This window comes from Cetorhinus maximus, chromosome 14 (genome assembly GCF_964194155.1).
Source record: "Cetorhinus maximus chromosome 14, sCetMax3.hap1.1, whole genome shotgun sequence".
NCBI lineage: Eukaryota > Metazoa > Chordata > Chondrichthyes > Lamniformes > Cetorhinidae > Cetorhinus > Cetorhinus maximus.
This window is the reverse complement of record NC_135892.1, coordinates 57,323,212-57,347,082: the sequence shown is the minus strand read 5'-3', so window position 1 is coordinate 57,347,082 and position 23,871 is coordinate 57,323,212. Positions and strand designations below refer to the sequence as shown.

The following is a 23,871-nucleotide window of genomic DNA, read 5'->3' as shown; positions in this document are numbered from 1 at the left end:
TGGCCATCTTAGTAAAGGAAACCCTAATTGATAGCCATCTCAGGAAAGGAGACCCTAATCGATGGCCATCTTAGTAAAGGAGACCCCAATCGATGGCCATCTTAATAAAGGAGACCCTAATCGATGGCCATCTTAATAAAGGAGACCCTAATCGATGGCCATCTTAGTAAAGGAGACCCTAATCGATGACAAAAGATAAAAAATACCTGGAAAAACTTCAACAGAGGGTCATGAGGACTCGAAACGTCAACTGTACACTTCTCCGCCGATGCTGCCAGACCTGCTGAGTTTTTCCAGGTATTTTTTATTTTGGATTTCCAGCATCCGCAGTTTTTTGTTTTTAATCTCTGTTTTGACCCTAATCGATGGGCGAGTCCGATGGCCATCTTAGTAAAGGAGACCCTAATCGATAGCCATCTCAGGAAAAGAGAACCTAATCGATGGCCATCTTAGTAAAGGCTCGGTTCCGGAGTGTATAACAATCGCCATCTCAGTAAAGGAGAGTAACCCTGGCGTTATATTTGACCTGCTGCACGCAATTCGGCAACTGTGATTCCAATATTAAAAGTGACTACAGTTCAAAAATACTTCATAGGCTGTAAAGTGCTTTGGAATGTCCTATGATCGTGAACGGTGCTATATAAATGCAAGTCTTTCTTTTGTGAAGTCAGGGTCGGTTATGATCCCTCTTACAGTTGAATAGTATAGTAATATTCATTGGCATTGTTCATATAAAAATAGCTGGGACAACAGAAATAGAATTTGCTATTATGTAGCTATTTTATCATGTCTTCAGTATGTCTGAATGTGCTTCAGAACCAATGAGTCATAAAATTTACTCTTTCATTGGTAGCTTAAGGTTTCAAAAAAGGACTGGAACAGGAAAAAGTCATAAAAATTGCAAAAGAGATATTTCTATACACCGTGCCAGTGACTTTCTCTGTCCTTTTCTTGTATTATTTTCTGTCCTTTCCATTCTAATTCCTTTCTAAATGATGTTATAGCCTCTGTCTCAGTAGCTATCCTGGTAAAAACAATCCTATTCTAATAATTTTCTATGAAAACATTTCTTCTAACTTCCTCCTTTTACTCTTCCAGTGATATTCTTCAGTTTGTTAATCCTTTTTCTCAATGTGCCTACCATTGGAAACAACTTTTCATTATTTACAGTCTATAACTTTACATAATTTGAAAACCTCTATTAGATCCCTCTTTAATATTCCCTATTCTAGTGAAAATTTGTTTCTTTTTTTAAGCCTTCCTTCATAATTTTAACCTCTTATCCTGCTATCACTCTAGTGCATCCCTGTACTGTTCGTATGGTTTTAAAATTTTTCCTAGATGGGATAACCAACTGTGATGTAATCAATATCCTGTACAAATTCAATATAATTTTGTCGCATTTTTATTCGATGCCTCTATGTGCACAAAATCAAGAATTCTATTTGCTTTTCTATTTGGACTCCTATGTTTAAAGGATCTATCTATCCTTACAACCCTACACCTCACTACTCTGCTGAGTCTTACTGTTTAGCGTATACTTTCTTTTGCTCATGTTTTTCCCAATTGCACAGGCAAGATGGGTTGAGCTGCCTCTTTCTGTGCTGTAAGATTTTATAATTTGGATTTGTACAATGAACTGCATTTACTACCCCTGTGTCACCTTGCACTAACCTGCCTATGGGCTGAATTTTCCCTTTGGCATGTGGAGGCGGGCCCCGCACGTCCACACGTAAAATGACGCATGGTGATGTCGGGCGAGCATCCCGACGTCACCGCGTGCCATCGCGATATTTCACTGGGCGGGTGCGCGATGATGTCCGACTCGCACCCGCCATGAATTAATGGGCCAGTTAAGGCCCTTGAGGCACCAATCGATGCAGATTTTTTGGCACCCGTGTGATCTTCGGGTCGGCGCAACGGGCAGGCAGGTTGGACACATTCGTATTAACTTCATCCACGGGCAGGATAAGAGGGCTTATTAGGGTCACGAGTGTGCACAGTCAAGCATTTATTTCTGAAAGTTTTTGAAACTTGCCTGTGTGATCTGCAGTACTTCAAAACGCATACCAGCTGCTTTTTCTGGACTTTTAACCTTCAGCTCAGCACTCTGCAGTGAGTAATCTTTTCTGGGCCTGCAGGTTTCAGGAAGCCTTCCCTTAGCCTGGGAATGGGAGCTGAACTGTCCACTGGAGGCAGCTCCTCTGAGGAGGAAGGGAGAGTTAGAAGGGGGAGGAGGCCAGGAGTACACATTCAGCCTCCAGGGGAGCCACCTTTGGGAGGACAGGGGCAGGCACAAGGGGTGCAGGGCCAAGAGGTAGTCCGAGGCAGAAGGGGCAGCAGAAGACGCCACTATCCTGCTGCCAGGGTATACAGGTGGCAAAGCAACTACCTCTATATGTCTGAGGTGCAGTGCCAAAGGAGGCTCCGTCTCTCAAGGGAGACAGTCAACTATATCTGTCAGATGATAGGCCCTGAGCTCTCCGCTAACTGTGTGGGTGGACACCTCATGCCAGTGGCTCTGAAGGTCACTCAACTTCAATGCCTCTGGCTCCTTCCAGGGCTCGGTGGATGATCTTTGCGGTGTCTCCCAATCAGCTGACCACACTTGTGTCAAGCAGGTTACAGATGTTCTGTTCAGGCGTGCATTGACCTTCATCCACTACTGTTGGGACCAGGCAAGCCAGACACAGCGAGTCAGAGGCTTCGCAACGATTGCTGGCTTCCACCACGTCCAGGTGCATTAGACTGCACACATGTGGCCATCAAGGCGCCAGCAGGTGAGCCCAGTGCCTTTGTCAACAGGAAGGGCTTCCACTCCATGAACGTGCAGATAGTGTGTGATCACAGGATGCTGATTCTACAAGTCTGTGCAAGGTACCCAGGCAGCTCCCACGACGCCAACATCCTCAGAAACTCCCAGGTGCCGGGGCTCTTCAGTGCTCCAGCCTGGCTTGATGGATGGCTGCTGGGTGACGAGGGCTATCCCCTCAGAAGGTGGCTCATGACGCCTCTCCGCCATCCAAGAACAGAAGCTGAGCAGCGGTACAATAGGAGCCACGCCTCCACAAGGGCTGTGGCGGAGAAAACCATCGGTTTTCTCAAGATGCACTTCCGATGCCTGGACCGCTCAAGGGGTCTCCAGTACCCCCCAGACCATGTCTCAGTGATAGTGGTTGCATGCTTCACAATCTTGTGCTGGAAAGGGGGGACGCAGTGGACGATGAAGACGTCGATGCAGTGACTGTGGCTGCACACGATGAGTCCAGCAGTGAGTCCGAGGATGAGCACGCACAGGAAAATGCTGAGGGGGTAGACGCTGACCTGGGCATACACCAGGGAGGCAGGGACACCCACGAGGCTTTAATCCAACGAACCTTCGGCTAGCATTACCACAGATGGACCACCAGGACAGGCCTGGTGGCTCGATACTCGACACCTAAGTGCAAAATCTGCCAGGTTAGGAACAGTCACTAAGGGCCTTGTTAATGAAGCTGAATGTCCAACCAAACACTCTTACGTTTTTGGAAACCATACACATGCAGAAGAGAAGAGGCAGCCTCAGCAATGGTGACATGCCTGAATTTAACATGTCAAGCAAACCAACTTATTCCAAAAAAAAGAGAATTGTGTTACCAAACAAAACAAATCATAAGGACCTCATCTCGGGCCAACACAAAAGCACTAGTGAAAAACCCATGGTGTGCCTAAGGTGCCTTATGTTTTCGCTTCCGGGTGCTACATCTTGGTGCTGCCCCATCGCTCGGAGTGGCACCTGAGACAGCCTGCTGACTCTGCTGTCCTGTTGGCCTCGATGACCTTGGCGGTCGTCCTCTGGCCCGTGGAGCCTGTGCTGGCCCTGCCTGGGAGGGAGCTGTCAGTTCCACAGCTGGCACCTCCCCAGGCATCACAGCCTCACTGGATGCGACTGTCACTGGCAGGTCGCTCCGGACCTCCCTGCTCACTGTGGATGGATGGGCACCGAGCTGGAAAAGTTGATGCCCAAAACATCTCCCACACTGGCGCTGACCAGCTGAGGTCAATGCCGATGTGAGGGCTTGCTGGTCAGAGCACACCCCCAGGAAGCCCTGATTGGTCTCCTGGAGGAGGCTCTCCACGAGAGTCGCCACTCTCTCCATGGAGGACACACGGCACTCAGATTTGTGGCTCATTGCTTCGGCGATCATCTGCCACGGAGACCAAGCCAAGCATAGCCTCATGTATCTCCCCCAGATGCTCCCTCACACCCAGCTGCATTTCCTGCAGCTGCTGTGTCGCGGACGATTCCAGAGGCACATCATCAGGCACCGACTGAGCATGTGCCTGGTCCCCTGCAGTCCTCCGACTGCTGGCACCATGGGCACTCTGTCTCTGCCAGCTCCTCCAGCGACTGTGAAGTGGCCTCACCGCTGTGCCCTGGGACACTAGCCGATGTTCGAATTCCCACCGAGGTATTAGTATCTGTGCTGGTGCCTGCCTCGCAGAAATGGTGTGACGCTGGTGAGACCTCAGGCCTCTCAGGTGTGAGAGGAGGCATCTGCTGCTTCTCCTCCTGGCCCTGCTCCGATGATGCTGAAAGGAAGAACAAGGATCAGCTAATGTGGAGACAGTGACAGTTATCATCCTTCCATAAGCAATGGTCAAGCCATGTTGCAAACTTCAATCACTGAACATTCAGCACTGCCATGGCTGTTGGGAGAACAATGCTGACCTCACTGTTGGGCATAAATACCTGGCCGTGGCACCCCAGCCTCACCGACACCGGTGGACCTGGGTGCATGGCGCGTCTCCAGATCCAGGGCCTCCTGCTCGAAGCGGCTAAGAATGGCTAACTGCGCCTGGCCACCGCCGCCAGTCCTCACACGCTCTGCCGCGTTATGAGCATTCTTCTCCTGAAAATGAGAGACAAGCATTGATTAGTGAGAATTGCACATGTACTCTTCACAGACAGCCCATCCCAACCAGAGTGGGACATATCAGGGTTCCAGTGCCTCCTCACCCCGCTGCTGCCAAATACTCTCACAAAGGTGCCAGACCTGCTCTCCACCTCCCCACCCACCCCTTGGCCACATGCTGCCGACATCATATTAGGCACCACACGGTATATCCTTCCATAACAAGGAGGCGCAAGCACATGGAGCGCAGAGGGCAGCAGATGGTTCGTTGCTGCACCACCTTGAAGCTCCCCTCCCAGCAGCTCATCACCCTGACTTGGACATGTCCTGCAGTTCAAACACAGCGCCTAGGTGCAGCTACTCCAGGTTGCCCCCAAACCAGCCATGTGGGACTCAGTGTAACACATGCTGCGGGGGCAAAACACATCTCTTCATCGCCCTCTCAGGCTGACCTCAGCATGGGCAATATCTGCTGGCTTACCCAGCAAAGGACACATGCTGTCAATGATTCAATGCAGTCACTACACTCAGACTTGGGGGAGGGGAGGTGTTGGGGGATGGGGGTGGGGGGGGGGGGGGGGTGCGGCAGCAGCAGGGAGGTAGGCCGATCTGCTGGGTTAAATGGCCAATGCCAACATGGTACTCACCCTGCCAGAGTGCAACAAGTCATTGAAGCACTTGCGACACTGGATTCAGGTGCGCTGCACCATGTCACGGGAGCTCATCACCTCCTCCCAGGCACGTTTTGTCATGTGGGGGCGCCTCCTCCTCCCATCCTGGGGAACCAGCACCTCCCACCTGCTGCCACCTCCTCGAGGAGGGCAGCAAGGCAGTCATCCGAGAAACGAGGGGCACACTGGCCCACCTGCCCTACCCTCCAGCCTCGCCCGCTCCGCTGGCCTACCCTCTGGACTGCCCTGCTCACCAGAAGCCCTCTGGTAAGACCTTCCACTTGACATTGTGAGCAGCCTTGCAAAGGCTGCCAGCACTTCTAATAAATAGGCCATCGGGTCGCCATTGGACCCGGCGGACAATGCACTCCCACCACCGCCCACCCACTCCCACTATCCTCAGGAGTCGGGCATTACGCTGGGCAGGCCTTAATTGGCCCACATAAAATGGCAGCGCGAACCCGATCACGGGCGGCAATCTGGCCCACGCCCGCTCCCGCTCTGCCTCCCTGCCCCTCCCCAAACAGAAAATTCAGCCCTATGTCTTCCTGCAATCTGGCTCATTCTTTATCATGTCCTTCATTTGTCATAATCAGAAAACCTCTGTATAATTATTCTTATGCCTATGCTCATATAACTAGAAAGCAAAAGAGGTCCAAACAGAGATCTTGAGAATACTACCACCCTCACCTGAAAAGAAAGTATTTTTCTGAGCTTTATTTCCTATAGATTGTTTTCTATCCAAACATCCACTCTTCCTTTAATAATATGTGCCTTTTGTTCTGTAATAAGCCTCTTACGTAGCATTTTATCCAACAAATTCTTAAACTCTATACATACAAAATCAATCATTGTGCCTTTATCTACACTATACAATTGTAAGAACAGTGTGATCAGTACCTTGACAATAATATTTATCAAGAGACACAGAAGAATTCATTAGCTTCTCAGTAAAGAACAATGTGAGGTTTATCATCCAGGTTATGATTAGGAGAAAATAATACCTATATTTGGCTTGTCAAACTATTTTGGATCAATCAATTCAGATTCATTTATCATTTACAATACCAACTTCTTGTTAGGATATACCCAAATTACTTAATTAATGATTAACCCTTTTTTACTAAATCATAAAACCAGACAATAAAGTCCTGAACTAACTTTTTTTTAATCAATTTTATAATCATAGTAGGAAATGTTTAAACTTAGACATTGAATATAAAAATTGTTTAATAGAGAAGGTTAACTAACAGAGTGAATAACTGAGGTAGCTCTGTTATGTCACAGTAATTCAGTGTTAACTGTCTTGTTGAATATTATTTGATAGTTAAGATCGGTGTTTGAATTTGACATAAAATGGTGAGATTAATTTACGAGTAGATACCTTAAATAGCTGACAAGTTAATATCTAGACAGCCAGTCTATTAGATATATTAAAATCTATATGCTCATAGTTAGCAAAGTCTCCAGAACTTTGACCTTGCATTCACTGCCTGGAAAGGTTGTGGAAGGAGATTCAGTCATAAATTTCAAAAGAGAGTTGGATATATACTTGAAAAGAAAAATATTGCAAGGCTATAGGGAAAGAGAAGGGGAATGAGACTAATTGCATTAAAAGAGGTGCAATTGGCCTCCTTCTGTCCTTTATATTCATGGTAACTTGTACTCATCCTTCAGTTGCCTTGCCTTCTTCTGGCATGATGTTATTAATCTTCTGAGACATCAGATTAATGAACCTCAGAGTGATGAACCCAGCCAAAGAGATGATATCTGTTGCTCTTGGATTGTTTTCTTCTGGGTAAGTTCATTTTGGATGTTGGCAGCTTTATCTGACCAAACAGTGACACTTACGTATGCCTGTCATCTGGTCAATATAGTTATAAAATGTTATCTTCCATAATCTCTCTCCCTCTCTTTCTCTCTATCCTGTCAGCAGATCAGGCCTGAGTTGCTCAGAGTTGCCTTTAACAGAGACATCCTTCTACATACACAGGACTGTAATCATTTAATACCATAAAGTAAAGCTTCTAACCACTTGTCTAATACAAACTTCTATTACTATCCCTCTTTCCTTAGTGTCAAAGCATCATCTTTTATCTTTGATTTTCGAAGAAAACACCTCAATATTATAATTAGCTAATCTGAGTCACACACATAGCAGATGAGTTCACATCTTTAGATGTCAATCACCTCATACACCAGGCAACATTTTCCCCTCGGCAATTTGGGGGCAGGGCCTGCTTGCCGAGGGGAAAATGACATGGGATGATGTCAGGAGGAATCCACGACGTCATCCCAATCCCTTTAAATTTTTAAGAAGGCGGGCGGACAGCAAAATCAGCTGTCCGCCCACCGACCTGTCAATGGCCAATCGAGGCCATTGACTGGCTTATTAAGATAATTAAAGACATGCCCATCCAAGCTTAAGGCTGGCGGGCAGGCCAGGAGCCCCAGTGGGCTTCAGATTATTCATGAAACTTCATCCACTGGCGGGATGAAGTTTCATGTCCGCTTTTTAAACATTTAACAAATTTTATGTGTTTATTATTAACATGTCCCATCTCATGTTGTCACATGAGGGGGACATGTTAATAATTTAAATAGTTATCTATTTTTAGACTTTACTTTCCTGTCACGAATCTCCCTGAGACAGGACTTTGCCTCAGAGAGCAGTGCACTCTTTCACGCGCATGCGCGAAAGAGTGCACTTTGACACTTGGGGATTCCCTCCACCCCCTGCACAGGAAGTTCATAGTGCTTCCTGGCGGGCAGGCTGCTGGGCGGGCCTTAATTGGCCCGCCCACTCAAAATGGCGGCGGGCCCCGTTTTGGTAGCGGGGGTCAGCTGTCTGCCCACCGCCGAGCCGGTGGGGCCCGCACGCCATCCGAGGGCAAAATTCTGCCCAGTCTACTTAGTATCCAGGTTGACCCCAGGTTAATAAAGCATCAAAATACAGCAATGCCAGGATGCACTTTCACCACCTTGACTTCGCAGTTTATTTTTAACAGAGCCTTATGTGCTTTCCGATAAGTGACATATTTAAATCTTCTAACACTTTATTCCCAAACCTTGATGGCTTATGCCTGCCAGTTATTGTAAGGAATGTATCATTTCACACGACCATTCATGATTTTAGTTAACATTAGTTTTCTTTCAGTTTCCTAGTACTCAGTCTGATTACGACTCCATTTTGAGGACACATTCAACGTAATTCTTAGGGCATTCTTCGTACAAGTAATTTATTTGTGAAGTCCAGTTGCTTTCGTTCTGTGGGCAAACAGGGACAGGGGAGGAAGGAGAAATGAGATAGTTTATGGCAGAAAAAAGGTATTTGGGTTGTCCTTACCTTTCAGAAACGCCAGGGGCTCAGCCAGGGGATCGAACCATGTAGTACATTTCCTCAGCCCAACATTGCTCATTTAACTCACTTAACAAGATCAACCCTGGTTCAATGAAGAGTGCTGGAGGGCATGCCAGGAGGAGCACCAGGCATACCTAAAAATGAGGTGTCAACCTGGGGAAGCTACAATACAGGACTACTTGCATGCCAAACAGCATAAGCAGCAAGTGATAGACAGAGCTAAGCGATCCTACAACCAACAGATCAAATCTAAGCTCTGCAGTCCTGCCACATTCAGCCATGAATGGTGGTGGACAATTAAACAACTCACTGGAGCAGAGGCTCTACAAATATCCCCATCCTCAATGATGGAGAACTTGCCGCACCCCTAGCCAAGCTGTTCTAGTACAGCTGCAACACTGGCATCTGCCCGACTATGTGGAAAATTGCCCAGGTATGTCCTGTACACAAAGAGCAGGACAAATCCAACCCGGCCAATTACCGCCCCATCAGTCTACTCTCTATCGTCAGTAAAGTAATGGAAGGGGTCATCAACAGTGCTACCAAGCAGCACTTGCTTAGCAATAACCTGCTCACTGACCCCCAGTTTGGTTCCACCAGGGACACTCAGCTCCTGACCTCATTACAGCCTTGATTCAAACATAGACAGAAGAGCTGAACTCCCAAGGTGTGGTGAGAGTGACTGCCCTTGACATCAAGGCTGCATTTGACCGAGTGTGGCATTAAGGAGCCCTAGCAAAACTGGAGTCAATGGGAATCATTGGGGAACACTCTCCACTGGTTGGAATCATACCTAGCACAAAGAAAGATAGTTGTGGTTGTTGGAGGTCAGTCAGCTCAGCTCCAGAACATCACTGCAGGAGTTCCTCAGGGTAGTGTCTTTGGCCCAACCATCTGCAGCTGCTTCATCAATGACTTTCCTTCCATCATAAGGTTAGAAGTGGGGATGATAACTGATGATTGCACAATGTTCAGCACCATTCGCGACTCCTCAGGTACTGAAACAGTCCATGTCCAATGCAGACAAGTGGCAAGTAACATTCATGCCACACAAGTGTCAGGCAATGACCATCTCCAGCAAGAGAATCCAACCATCTCCCCTTGATGTTCAATGGCATTACAATCACTGAATATCCCACTATCAACATCCTGGGGCTCACAATTGACCAGAAACTGAACTAAACTAGCCGTATAAATACTGTGGCTACAAGAGCAGGTCAGAGGCTAGGAATTATGCAACGAGTAACTCACCTCCTGACTCCCCAAAGCCCATCTACCATCTATAAGGCACAAGTCAGGAGTGTGATGGAATACTCCACACTTGCCTAGCCGAGTGCAGAAATTTGACACCATCCAGGACAAAGCAGCCCACTTGATTGGCACCACATCCACAAACATTCACTCCCTCCACCAATGACGCACAGAAGCAGCTGTGTGTACCATCTACAAGATGCACTGCAGGAATTCACCAAGGCTCCTTCAACAGCACCTTCCAAACCCATGACCATTACCATCTAGAAGGACAAGGGCAGCAGATAAATGGGGACACCAGCACCTGGAAGTTCCCCTCCAAGTCACCATCCTGACTTGGAAATATATCGCTGTTCCTTCAATGTTGCTGGGTCAAAATCCTGGAACTCCCTCCTAACAGCACTGTGGGTGTACCTAAACCACATGGACTGCAGTGGTTCAATGCAGCAGCTCACCATTACCTTCTCAAAGGCAACTAGGGATGGGCAATAAATGCTGGCCCAGCCAGCAAAGCCCACGTCCCGTGAATGAATTTAAAAAAAAACTAGTTGTGCTGTTTCCTGCCTTTCAACCAATTTCTGAGCCACCTCCAAGCTGAGAGACACAGTACCTTAAGCCTGTGTAGCACCCTTTCATTTGGAACCTTATTAAAGGCTGTTTGGAAGTTTAGAGCCACCATATGACAGGACTTCCCAAGGTCCACTTAGGATATCACTTTCTCAAAAAGAACAATGTTGGTTGGAAAGCATCTGCACTTTCTGAAGTTATGTTGGTTGCCATTTAATGGGCTATTTAAAAAAATATGAATAATACTCATTAATTACAGGATATTTTGTCTTCTGAGCTCACACAAGTCCACTGCAATCTTAGAGTCATAGAATTGTACAGCACAGAAACAAGCCCTTCAGCCCATCGTGTCCATGCTGGCCATCAAGCACATCTATTCTAATCCCTTTTTCCAGCACTTGGCCCATAGCCCCGTGTGCTATGGCCTTTCAAGTACTCATCTAAATACTTCTTAAATGTTGTGAAGGTTCCTGCCTCTACCAACCCCCCAGGCAACACATTCCAGACTCCAACCACCCTCTCGGTGAAAAAAATGCTTCCTTAAATCTGCTCTGAACCTCCTGCCCCTTACCTTAAATCTATGCCCCCTGATTATTGACACCTCCCCTAAGGGGAAAAGTTTCTTCCTTTCTACCCTATCTATGCCCATCATAATTTTGTATACCTCTATCAGGTTCACCCTCTACCTTCTCTGCTCTAAGGAAAACAACCCTAGCCTATCCAGTCTCTCTTCATAGCTGAAACGCTCCAGCCCAGGAAACATTCTGGTGACCCTCCTCTGCGCCCTCTCCAGTGCAGTCACATCTTTCCTATATTATGGCAACCAGAACTGGACATAATACTCCAACTGTGGCCTAACTAGCATTTTGTACAGCTCCAACATAACCTCCCTGCTCTTATGTTCTACGCCTTGGCTAATAAAGGCAAGTATCCCATATGCCTTCTTAACCACCTTATCTACCTGTGCTGCTGCCTTCAGGGATCTATGGACATGTACACCAAGGTCCCTCTGATCCTCTGTACTTCCTAGGGTCCTACCATTCATTATGTATTCTCTTGCCGTATTAGTCCTCCCAAAATGTATCACCTCACACTTCGCAAGATTAAATTCCATTTGCCACTGCTCTGCCCATCTGACCAGCCCATCGATATGATCCTGTAATCTAAGCTTTCCTCCTCACTATTTATGACACTACCAATTTTCAGGTCATCTGCGAACTTACTGATCAAACCTCCTATATTCACGGCTAAATCATTAATGTATACTACAAACAGCAAGGGTTCCAGCACCAATCCCTGCAGTACACCACTTGTCACAGGCTTCCAATCACAAAAACAACCTTCGACCATCACCCTCTGCCTCCTGCCACTAAGCCAATTTTGAATCCAATTTGCCAAATTGCCCTGGATCCCGCAGGCTCTTACCTTCTTGACCATTGTCCCATGCGGGACCTTGTCAAAAGCCTTACTGAAGTCCATGTAGACTACATCAACTACACTACTCTCATCTACACAACTAGTCACCTCCTTGAAAAATTCAATCAAATTTGTTAGACAAACATTTGAGGTTTGTTCAGATAATGGTGTTTTTATCAGATATTCTTTAGGTTGGTTTATTAATGTAGCAAACTTCACACAAGATGACTTTCTCCGTGATAATTTTGCTGATGATTGGCCACTATATAGATAAGTTTGCTGGTTCCTTGCATTTTATCAATCCCTGACTGACATTGTCAATTCTATCAAGAACTTTGCTTCATTGTAGCAGAAAATACAATGTTGTTCTGGCACACCACTTACTATTCATTAGGGAGAGTTCAGTAAAGTTCAGTATAATATTCCCCCAATGCATCAGCCGCACTTTGAATATACTAAAGGGACCCTTCATTAGTACACTTTACATATATATATATATATATATATATATACATTTGAAGTTTCTGCCTGTAGATATTTTTAAATCCTGTATTTGCAAATCTCTCTGCAGATGTTGGCTTCCTGGCCTTCATTGTTTCAACATATGTTTATACCTCAGTATCAATAGCTGGTCTTTCTGTAATTTCAGTCAGTTTCTTGGACACAGTTTCTGTTACAATGAAATTTTCCCTGGAACATATTTCCTTTTTACAAACGATACTGTTAGCCTGCACCATTCCTTAGGTTCAGCAGCTTCTTCAGAAGTCCCAGCTTATTATATTTCTTCCCATTCACTTTAGAAAGTATTGACAATAGAACCTAATAGCATAATTTCATGCTATAAGGGATGACATCATCCACAATCTTTACAGGCTAACACTTGAACAGTCCAATGTCACCAATACACTGGCCTAGATTTTGCTGTAATAATGATGGCGAGGCTGTCAGCATTAGTCGTAATTACAGGATAAACAGACAGTAACTTCTGCATCCACACATGCACAGTTAAATGCAGAAATCCAGAAGCTGCTTTCAGAGATACCATCTGAAAACACAACATCAGTTTTCATATATATGCTGTTGACACCCAGGTCTACTTCGCCACCATTTTTCTCAACCTCTTCACCATCTCTAAGTTGTCAGACTGCTTGACCAATATCCTGTATTAGATTAGCAGAAATTTCCTCCAACTAAATATTGGGAAGACACATGCCATTGTCTTCAGTCCCCGCCACAAACTCCACTCCCCAGCCATTGGCTCAATCCCTCCCCTTGGGAACTGTCTGAGGTTGAACCAGACTATTCACAACCTTGGAACTATATTTGAACCCTGAGATGAGCTTCCTTCCACATATCTACACCATCACAATGTTATTTCCACCTCCATAACTTCACCCCACTTCGTCCCTACCTCAGCTTATCTGCTACTGAAAACCTCATTCATGCCTTTGTCACCTCCAGACCTAACTATTCCAATGCATTCCTGGCCGCACTCCCACATTCTACACTATGTAAACTTGAGGTAATTATAAACTCTGTTGCCTGTGTCCTAACTCACACCAAGCATCCGTTTACCTATCTCCCCTCTGCTTGCTGGACCTACGTTGGGCCTGGTAAAGCAATGCCCCAATTTTAAAATTCTCATTCCTGTTTATAATCCCTTCATGGCCTTACTCCTCCCTATTTCTATGATCTCCTCCAACCCTATGCCCTTCCCCCAAGATTTTGTTGCTCTGCCAATTCTCATCCCACAAGCACTCCTGATTTTAATAGCTCCAGCATTGCCAGCCGTGCATTGAATTACCAAAGACCTAAGTTTTGGAATTCCATCCCTAAGCCTATCTGCCTCTCTACCTTTCATTCCTCCTTTAGACTAATATATTTGACTTTTAAGATTACTTGTGAAACTGGCTTAGACATAATGTACTAAATAATAACACACAGGAATTATTTGGAAAACAATTTACCATTATTGAAAATAAAATATATTTATGTTTCAGAAGAGAAATGGGTGCAGAGGTATCATCAGATGTTTCCATTAAGTAAGTTGAATTTGAAAAAGCAGGAAACATGATCAAATGGAATAAAGTGTTTTTGTTGATGTAACTTAAAAAATTTAAAATGCCATGCTTGCTCAAAACTTTCACCTACTGCATGAATGTGCAGAAACAATAAGAGTCCACAAGCCAGTCAAGATGTAATAGGTTACACTACTTTGATGCAACAGATGAAGATTTTATGGCAGTTTATATTATATATCTGACCTGTTTGGCCAGAGGAAAGAGAAGAGGGCATTAATATAGAATTACATCTAGGTGGACCACCGGAGGAGGTGGAGTTAGATATCGGGGAAGCTGTTTTACCCACTCAGTATTTGATTAAGGTTGGAGAGAAACTCTGACATATGTACATGGATTATTTGATCTGGTCAAAAGAAATAATAATTCAAATTTCGAGAAGCACCTCGTAGAACAGAAAGATTCCATTCAAACAGGACAATTGGAAAAAAATACTCATCCCATAAGTTCCAGAAATTCTAATTGAACCTGAACAAACATTCCCTCAAGAAATAAAGGTGGTGACTTTGTGATTGTGAAGGAGATTAGCTCAATTACATCCATTAACGTAGTAACATTTGACAGGAATCTACCTAACATGATCTATCACTAACACCCAAAAGAACCGAAAAATCAAAGTCAGGCTGCGTCTGTCGAGGGAGAAATTGAGTTAATACCCTAGGTTGATGATCTTTCTGATGAAATGTAATCGCCTTGAAATGTTAACCCTGTTTCTCTCTCCACAGATCTTGCCTGATCTGCTGAGTATTTCCAGCATTTTCTGTTTTTATTTAAAGTTTTCCAGCATCTGCAGTTTTTTGCTTTTATGAAAGAATCGAAGTGTTATCTGTTACATTCTTCTTCAACATAAACATAACAATCATACTCAAGGATTAGTGAAACAATAATCTGGATTCTTTATTTGAAGATAAGACTATATACAGATACTGTTCACTGGGAGATAAGTATAGTACATCTGACTTCTACCACTGCTGCCCATAGACTGATTGCTAATCATGGGACTGCGGTAGTTTAAGATACTATATGATGACTTGCATCTTTAAGGGGATGTATCTTAATAACTGCCTCAATCCTTCACACGTAGCAGAAGAAAACAACTGGCATGAAAATGAAACAGCCATCAAGACTCACTGTGTATAAGGAATCTGCAGCTTTTTAGGGATTCTACACATGCCGTATCTTTGTTCTGCATCACACCTCGCTCCTGCAGCAGGTGTCAGATCCTGCTAAGATTGTTCGAATTTGGGAGCGCTTAAATAGTAAAAGTTTAACTGCTGCAAAGTTCAAGCAGGAACAGTAATTAAACAGCAGACTGCAGGTAGTCTCACTTTAAGTAGAACTCCACAGACAAGATAATTCATTGCAGAATGGAGCTCCATTTTGCAGTCTGGGCTGGGAAGAAGAATCCATCCAATAACAGCTCCTTCCAGCAAGAAGACACCTGTAGAAAAGCTTTTCTTTCTGTTTGTTTTCACTTGGGAAGCCTGCGCCCAAAATCACTATTGTGGGTGGAGCTTAGAGCTAAAACCAGGAGCTGAATTTTACGCTGATTGGGCAGGCACGCCCAACCGCCCGACCCAGTCGGGTATGAAATCGCGTGAGATGACATCGGACGAGCGTCCCGATGTCATCCCATGCTCGCACGATATTTTGCGTGCGCCTGCTGACAATGAAGACGGCAATTAAGCCCATTAATGGTGCATTGTCTGTCATTTTAGGTAGCCCATCCAACCTTACGGTTGGCGGACGGGCAAATCAGCCAGGCGGCCCTTACATTTTTCATCAAACCTCATTCAAAGGCAGGATGAGGTTTCCCAAATTAAATTAAATAAAAATAGAAATCTGTGGACAACATTTTTATAATCTATATGTTCAGGTGCCTGATTGGATATTTTTTTCCTGATTTTAAAATTTTTTTCCTGGGTTTCAGGTCTTCAGCTCCCTGAGGCAGCTCTCTACCTTCAGGGAACTTTCTGTCAGCGCTCACCCGCGCCCAAGTTGACGCCATCACCCGCCCCCACCCCAGCAGCACTAAGCTTTTCAGCACACGCTTCACGCTGACTGGCCGTTAATTGACAAGCCGGTGCAAAATCGCGGTTGGGGGCTGATCGCAGTTGGTGATCCGTTTCCCGACTGGTCCCGGTCCCACCAATCACTCCCACCTGCCGAGCTGAAATTCAGGCAGGCCCAGGAAAAATTAGAAAGAGCTCAACAGCGCCACCATTGCAGTCAAATAGTAACCTGTAGCCAGCTAAGGCAGTGGTCACTAAAGACTGGCCAGAATTTTACCGTCGGCGTGTGGGGGCGGTGCAATGACATCAGGCGTCCATCCCAATGTCATTGCACGTCATTTAGATATTTCGTTCAACGCCGAACTGTCAAAGGCCTATTCCATTAGGAAAGTAATTTAGCTAATTAACAGCGCTGCCCGTCCAACCTTAAGGTTGGCAGGCAGGTGAAGAGCCCAAGTGGCCTTTGCATTTTTCAGGAAACCTCATCCACGGGCCGGATGAGGTTTCCTGAAAGTTTAATAAAATAATTAAATAAAATTTGCAAAATGCACAAACATGTCCCAGTTTATGTGACACTGTCACATGAGGGGACATGTTTAAACAATTCTTTAGATCATTTATCAAAAATTTGTACTATCAACTTAATCTCCCTGAGGCAACTCCATGCCTCAGGGAGATTCCTGCGCCCTTTTGCGCACATGCGCGAAAGAGCGCAGCCCCCTACTCCCCCTGCCCGCACAGGTAGCTACCGGCCATGCGTCATGCTGGGCGGGCCTTAATTGGCCTGCCCATGTAAAATGGCAGCGCGCAACAGCGGGCGGCGATTGGCTCCACGCCCGCTCCCGCCAAGCCCACCCAACACAGGTAATATCTTGCCCATAGAAACTAGGAGCAGAAGTAGGCCATTCGGCCCTTCAAGCCTGCTCCGCCATTCAATATGATCATGGCTGATCCTCTATCTCAACGCCATATTCCCACTTTCTTTCCATTCCTCTTGATGCTTCTAATATCCAAAGATTTATCAATTTCTTTCTTGAATATACTCAGTGACCTGGCCTCCACAGCCTTCTGTGGTAGAGAATTCCACAGGTTGACCACCCTCTGAGCAAAGAAATTTTCTGAGCTCAGTCCTAAATGGCCTGCCTCGTATCCTGGGATTGTGGCTCCTGGTTCTAGACTCCCCAACCAGGGGAAACATCCTCCCCACATCCAGTCTGTCTAGCCCTGTTAGAATTTTTTACGTTTCAATCAGATCCCCTCTTATTCTTCTAAACTCTAATGAATACAGGCCCAGTCGAACCAATCTCTCCTCATACGACATTCCTGCCATCTCCGGTATCAGCTTAGTGAACCTTCGCTGCACTCCTTCTATGGCAAGTATATCCTTTTTTAGGTAGGGAGACCAAAACTGCACGCAATATTCCAGGTATGGTCTCACCAAGGCCCTGTATAACTGCACTAAGACATCCCTACTTCTGAACTCAAACCTTTTTGCAATGAAGGCCAACATACCATTTGTCTTCCTAATTGGTTGCTGCACCTGCCTACTTACTTTCATTGACTGGTGTACAAGGACACCCAGATCTCTTTGTACATCCACATTTCCCAATATATCACCATTTAACTAATACTCTTGTCATTCTATTTTTCACACTGGAGCGTATAAGTTCACATTTATCCATGTTATACTGCATTTGCCATGTGTTTTCCCACACACACAACTTGTCTAAATCGCCCTGAAGCCTCCTTGCATCCTCCTCACAGCTCACAAACCCACCCAGTTTTGTGTCATCAGCAAGCTTGGAAATATTGCATTTGGTTCCCTAATCCAAGTCATTTATATGCAACTCAGAGCTAAATTAACTCCAAAAGAGCTGTAGAAAACTTGAATATCTGTCAAAAGCGTTAAATCCTGTAAAATGTTAAAAGAGAACCATAAAATTTCCAACATTAAATTGGAAGGCAATGGATCTCTTATCTGAATTTACTTTGTTCCAACAATGTGTCCAGCTGTGTTTTCTGGACTCAGGTAAACAAGTCATTAAAATTAAAATTTCTGTAGGCAATGAAGGCCTCCAAAGCCTCAAAATATCAGTTATGCCCGATGACCATCTTAAAAATCCAGATAAAATATGGTCAACATTCGAAGGTCAATTATGAGCGAAGCTCAACTTCAGAATATTCCATCTGGAATTCACGTCTTTCCGGCAACAACTGACGGAGACAATTGACCAATTCATAAGTAGATGCAGAGACAAGAGTTGTAATTGTGACTTTACAACGGCAGAGCTGGACAACAGAATAATCGAGCTTGAGATCCAGGAAACACAGTAAATTCAGATAGGAGATCCATCACCTTCCAATTTAGTGTTGTCCAGGGATTACCCGCTCCCTGATGCATCGCGGTGTTCGAAGCTCGAACTCCAGCTCATCAACTCTGAGCCAAAGTTCCTTGAGCTGCTAACACTTCCTGCAGATGTAGTTGCCGTGGATCACACAGGTGTCCACCAGCTACCACATGCTACAGCTACAACACATCACCTGCCCTGTCATCTTTAATGTGTCTTATTTAACTAATTAATTAAAGTTTAGAAATATCACTCGATGATTACCTTTAATTATATAATGGAGCTTAACTAATAATGCCATAAATTTATTACAATAATTATAGCTCCCCAGTATCAGTTTAAATTGTTGCTCCAACTTAGAGAGAGAGAAAAAACTTAAGACTCACCAAACAATCACCTACCTGCTCATATTATTAATGTCTCCAGGCTTCAGCTCTCAGGTATCGCCATCTCTGGCTTCCTCTCTCTGGAACAGCCCCCACCCCCTCACTGCAACGAATTCCCGCAATTAGTAAATGTCCAGAGTTAGCCTTGCTGCACTCAGTCTCAAGTTAGACTTTGTGCTTACTTACTTTGTGTGTTAGCAAGACCTCCTGTATTTATACTAGCTGAAATTCCAGTGAGTGGAGTCAGGTACTGCTGGCTAGGGAACTAGTTCTAACTAGTTACCTAATTAAATAACTGTAACTGCCTCTTAACAGGGAGTTTGTTTATCACTGTATAGACTAGATGATCTAATAACATTTATACTTATGGTATCTGTAATACTGGAGAGTTAGAGGGTCTAAAATACCATCATATTGCACTGATTGGGCAGAATTTAGCCCTCGATGGGCGGAATTTAGCCCTCGATGGGCGGGCAGGCATCTGAACTCCGCCGCCGAAACGGGACCCGCCACTATTTTGAGTGGGCAGGCCAATTAAGTCCCACCGGGCTGCCCGACAGGAAGCGCTATGCGCTTCCTGTGCAGGGCGTGGGGGAGGGATTCCCCAACTGTCAAAGTGCGCTCTTTCGCACATGCGCGCGAAAGATCGCACTGCTCCCTGAGACTAAGTGCTGTCTCAGAGAGCGCTGATAGGTTTGTAAACTTAAAAAATAGAAAAATAAAAAAATTATTGACATGTCCCCCTCATGTGACAGTGTCACACGAGATGGAATGTGTTAATAAATATTACATAAACTTTATTAAAGATTTTTTAAAAAAACATGAAACCTCATCCCGCCAGTGGATGAGGTTTCATGTTTTTTCTCCTTCCCGCTGGTGCTCCTGGCCTGCCCACCAGCCTTAAGGTTGGACGGGCAGGGCCTTTAATTACCTTAATTATCCTGTCAATGGCCTCAATTGGCCATTGACAGGTCAGCAGGCGGACAGCTGATCGCACTGTCCACCCGCCTTCCTGAATATTTAAATGGGGCGGGATGACGTCGGGGGTTCCTCCCGACGTCATCCCGCGTCATTTTCCTATCGGCGAGCGGACCCCACCCCCAAATCGCCAACAGGAAAATTCTGGCCATTAAGTAGTCATCCAGACCTCTTCAGTTCAATTGAAAATTGCAAAAATGAAATTTATGCTTTTGTTAGGTTACTCTATTAATGGATATGGAGCCAAGGCAGATAAAGAAGAGTTAAGACCCAGATTAGCCATGATTTAACAGGGCAGCAGAACAGGCTCAAGGGGCTGAATGGCCTGCCTCTGTTCTTATGCTCCATAGCTTTCCTTCAGAAAGAACGTTTCACACAGTATGTGGAAAACATATTTGATAGACTGAATGGACCCGTCAATTTTTTTCCTGTCCAGTCAAACCCCATGTTAAGTCGGTTCTTTGTTTTTCATTACTTTTGCAAGTACAAGTGTATTGGGGAAACAATGGCCAGTGTTTCTGCCATAACATTTCATAATGAAATCCAAGAAGCTATGACATTACATCAAATAGCCAGGTTCCCTGTAACTACTGTACACTGATCTGTAAAGCCGATAAAATGAGTGCATCTACGGAAAGAAGTTCATGTCATTTCCAGCACTAGATTTAGATTTTATTACAAATGTTATTACTAATCAATGCAGCAGTTATATCATAAATTATTTAGAAAGGAAATTAAACAATCCAAGTCAACTTGCAGATCAGTTTTAACATGCAGAGTGGACATTGCATTGACGTTTTCTAGCTTGCTAGGGTTAGGATGGATGTGTGTGTCAGAATAGATGGATATGAAGAAGTTGATCTGCGTTGCATTGATGTTGCATTCCATTAAACACAAAACCTTCTCTGTGTGCAGCTTCCATCAGAAGATACAAGTTTCGATTGTGTTCCTGTTTTTGTTGTACCAACAACAGCGATATCGCCTGCTATGCAGATGCATACTGGACTCTCACACAAGATCCTGTCCATATGTTTTTGGAAAATATCCTGGCTTACGAAAAACATGATTGGTAACCTTTGAAGACAGTATCTCAGAAGAAGGCACTCCCTCCAATTCAACAACTACCACATAGGCCAGTTGAAGAGAAGTTACAATCCCCGATCACACAGTGACCACGGAGACTCAGGCTTCCTTTAACCGGTTTTATTCAAGCATATGCAAGGGAGCCGCAATCATTCCTAAGAATGAAGACCCAGCTCCCAGATTGATTACATTTCATTACTTTTGTACTTTTTCTTATCATAATACACTTGAGTACATTTGAATACATCCAATCGGTAACCGACACACCAGTCTCATGCTAACTGTATCCTATTGAGTACATAAACATGTGATTTTGCTAACCAATTATTCTAAAGGTGGTATACATAATATTATCCAATCAAAATTAAAACACATATGCAAAGACCTTGGTTCTCACAGCTCAAGACTGTTTGTGTTTCATCAAAGCCCCCTCTTTGTCCATTGTATGTCTTCCCATACCTAAGCTAAAACCATCTGCCCCTTCCCTATGTGAGAGGGGAGTGCACTTAATCCTATCCTTATATCCTACTTGTATCTTCAGCCTGACGCTCAAGGCTGTGCAATGTTCATCTGGTAATCGTCAACTCTTAATGTGATTAGCAGCTATGTCTGCCTGGAGATTTTAAGTGTTCTTCAGTAAATTCTTAGTGTTCTCTTTTAGCATTTTTAATTTTCCCCTAACAATCTCCCATAAGGAGAATTGAACAACATTAGCTCCTTGAGACGTCTTGTGAAGGCATTTTACTGCCATATTCAGAGGCCTTGAGTCTAAACAAATGCATAGAAATCCATCTTTCTTGATGATGCTCATGATGAAACTACACCAATCTGGATGGATAAGCAAACCACAGATACGTTTCAGAGACTTGTAAATTTAATCCTCTGTGTTCAAGTACATTCAGACAGAATGTTATTTGTTTTGCTTTCATGTAAATAGTTTCTTTAAAGGTAAACATTCAGTTGAGGAAAAAAGGGGGATGTTGTGAATTTATGACATGCAATTTTAAGGGGATGCATCTTAAGCTATTGTCAATCATTACCCACCTCAATAGGATGTATTAGTCCCATAATTAGTAGTCAGTCTATGAGCAGCAGTGGTAAAAGTCAGTTGTACTATATTCAGCTCCCAGTGAACTTTATCTGTATATAGTCTTATCTTCAAATAAAGAAACCCATATTATTATTTCACCAATTATTGTGTATGATTGATATGTTTATGCCAAAGAGAAGAAGAATGTAATGTTATCCACTGCAGTTCTGGAACCCAACAATAATGGATGTCAAAATTTAAGAGCAAGGGGTGTAATGTATTGATATAAAACTGGGTAGGATTGTTGTTTTCTGGTAGCCCCACAATTCCTGCCGGGCCACTGTGCTCCTGGAAATGTGTTGCAGTGGGGATTCTGACCACTAACTAGTCCTGACACTGATCCTGCCCCAAATCCCAGTGATCGGGTCATTGGCATAAAGGGGGCTGGCACTGTGCCATATATTTATGATGTTTCCTGAGCACCTGCTCCGTGTGGTGTCAGGAATTTCAGCGTGCCTTGCATCTCCATCAATCGGTTAATGGGCAGGCTGATAGGCTTGAAAATAGTAAGACTTTCAAATATGTGCTTGTTTTAAACTTGCAGCTTTCCTGCTGGCAATCAGTTGTTCTGGGATTGAACAGATTTAGGAAAGCAGCATTCTGGATCCACTTCTGCTATATTATCTTATGTATCATTGTATGCAGGCATACTTTCTGTGGGTAGGACAGACAACAGAACTGACAATAAGCCACCAGTCTCTTTGCCTCACCTGTGGAATGACAGACAGCAGAACAGAGATTATCCCACCTACTCTTGTCCTCTTCTGACATTAATATGGAAGTGCGTGAGCACAAGATGTGGCAGAACCTGATTCTGCCTGAAATTTCTTTTCACAGCTCATAAATTAAGCTGGAATTTACTGCCAAAATAACAGCAAAGCTAAAGGTGGGAGCCCATTATTTATGCAGAAATGGAACAGCAACTTCAAACAAGGAGCAGGATGTGCAGTTAAATGCAAATATCCAAAAGTTGCTGCAACATGGCACCGTTCTGCAGTTAGGGCGGGAACCTGCCATCGGATGTGGCGCGAAAACCAGGGAGACAACCGTAAAGCAGGACACGGTCCCTACCACTCAAAAACCAAAAAGAAATACTGGAAGCAGCTCACCAGTGATTCAGAAATTAAAGTGTTACTGATGTGGGGGTAATCATGCACCAGAAACATGCAGATTTAAAGAGGCAGTATGCCACTACTGTCACAAAAAAGGGCACGTTGTAAAACAGTGCAGGGTGAAATCAAGACAGTCACTCAGACACCAGGCCAAGATGATTGAAGTGCACAATATAAATGAAGCAGAAGCTGCTGATACTGATATCTATTCCCTATATAATCTCAAGGCCAGGAAAACTGAACCAGTCACCGTTACCCTTCAAGTAAATGGGAAGCCTCTAGTCGTGGAGGCTGATGAGCATTGACCAAAGTGGTGGGAGAACGCATCTTTAAATACCTCAGAGAACGTACCCAGCCATTGAACCTGGAGCAAACCACGGCTCAGCTGAAGACGTACACTAGAGAGGCAATACAGGTGAAAGGCATCACCTCTGTACCTGAATCCTACAGGCAACTGACAGCCCAGCTGCCAGTAATTGTGGTAACAGAGAAGGACTTAGCCTTCTAGGCCGTGACTGGTTGAAAGAAATTAAACTCAACTGATCAGAAATTTTTCAAGTCAAAACAGGAGGAATTCCTGAGTTGTTAAAAAAGTATGACAGAGTATTCTGAGATGAGTTGGG

The 23,871-nt window shown here is 44.5% G+C and overlaps 1 long non-coding RNA gene across 1 annotated transcript; it reads left to right on the top strand.

The window, feature by feature from the left end:
- The first annotated feature begins 432 nt into the window (after positions 1-432).
- LOC144689670 (uncharacterized) lies at positions 433-22,238 on the top strand. Its single transcript, XR_013578685.1, has 3 exons — positions 433-503; positions 14,162-14,203; positions 20,879-22,238. It is a non-coding gene; the product is annotated as an uncharacterized LOC144689670 (long non-coding RNA).
- The last annotated feature ends 1,633 nt before the right edge of the window (positions 22,239-23,871 follow it).